We start from the raw sequence: 600 nt of genomic DNA, 5'->3' as shown, positions 1-600 counted from the left end.
AAAAACCCTGTGCGTGGAGCCATATCGTGCTGTCACCCTCCCGCTCTGGAAGTGGGCTTTGAATCCTGGCATAGTCCCCCTGTGTCAGAGCAGGACTGGCTCCAAGGCAGCCAGGGTTGCAGCAGCCTGGTTTCCTGCAAGAGGAATGAGTCCTCTAGCAGTATCGGTGCTGTGGCTCACATCAGGGAAGATTTCCGAGTCCATACTGCCAGTGTGATTGATTACACTGATTTTAGTACTCTGCTGTTTAACCAGCATGTTAACATCAGAGCAATTGGCAGAGCTCTCTCTACACCTTCATCCTTAGACTTTGATTGATCTGTGGTAAATCCTTCTCTTTCTCCCCCATGCGTGCCCATGGGTGAGGAGGGGTGAGGTGGGACCCTGGCAGGGAGAGCAGAAGTAAGAAGAGAAGTGATAAGCCAGTCCTTTGCCTGGCAAAGGTGCAGCGTGTAGAAAACAAAACTAAACGAGCTTGCTCGCAGGAGAGGAAGGGGCACAAATGACCCAATGCTGTGTCATCTCATGCTGGTGTTTAGCATCAGGGAGGGCTGGCTGTTGTTGATGTTCTTTAATAAAATAAGCCCACTTTACCCCAAG

The sequence above is a fragment of the Haliaeetus leucocephalus genome, unplaced genomic scaffold (genome assembly GCF_000737465.1).
Source record: "Haliaeetus leucocephalus isolate CR32 unplaced genomic scaffold, Haliaeetus_leucocephalus-4.0 Scaffold933, whole genome shotgun sequence".
Taxonomy (NCBI): domain Eukaryota; kingdom Metazoa; phylum Chordata; class Aves; order Accipitriformes; family Accipitridae; genus Haliaeetus; species Haliaeetus leucocephalus.
Note: the sequence above shows the minus strand (reverse complement) of the source record.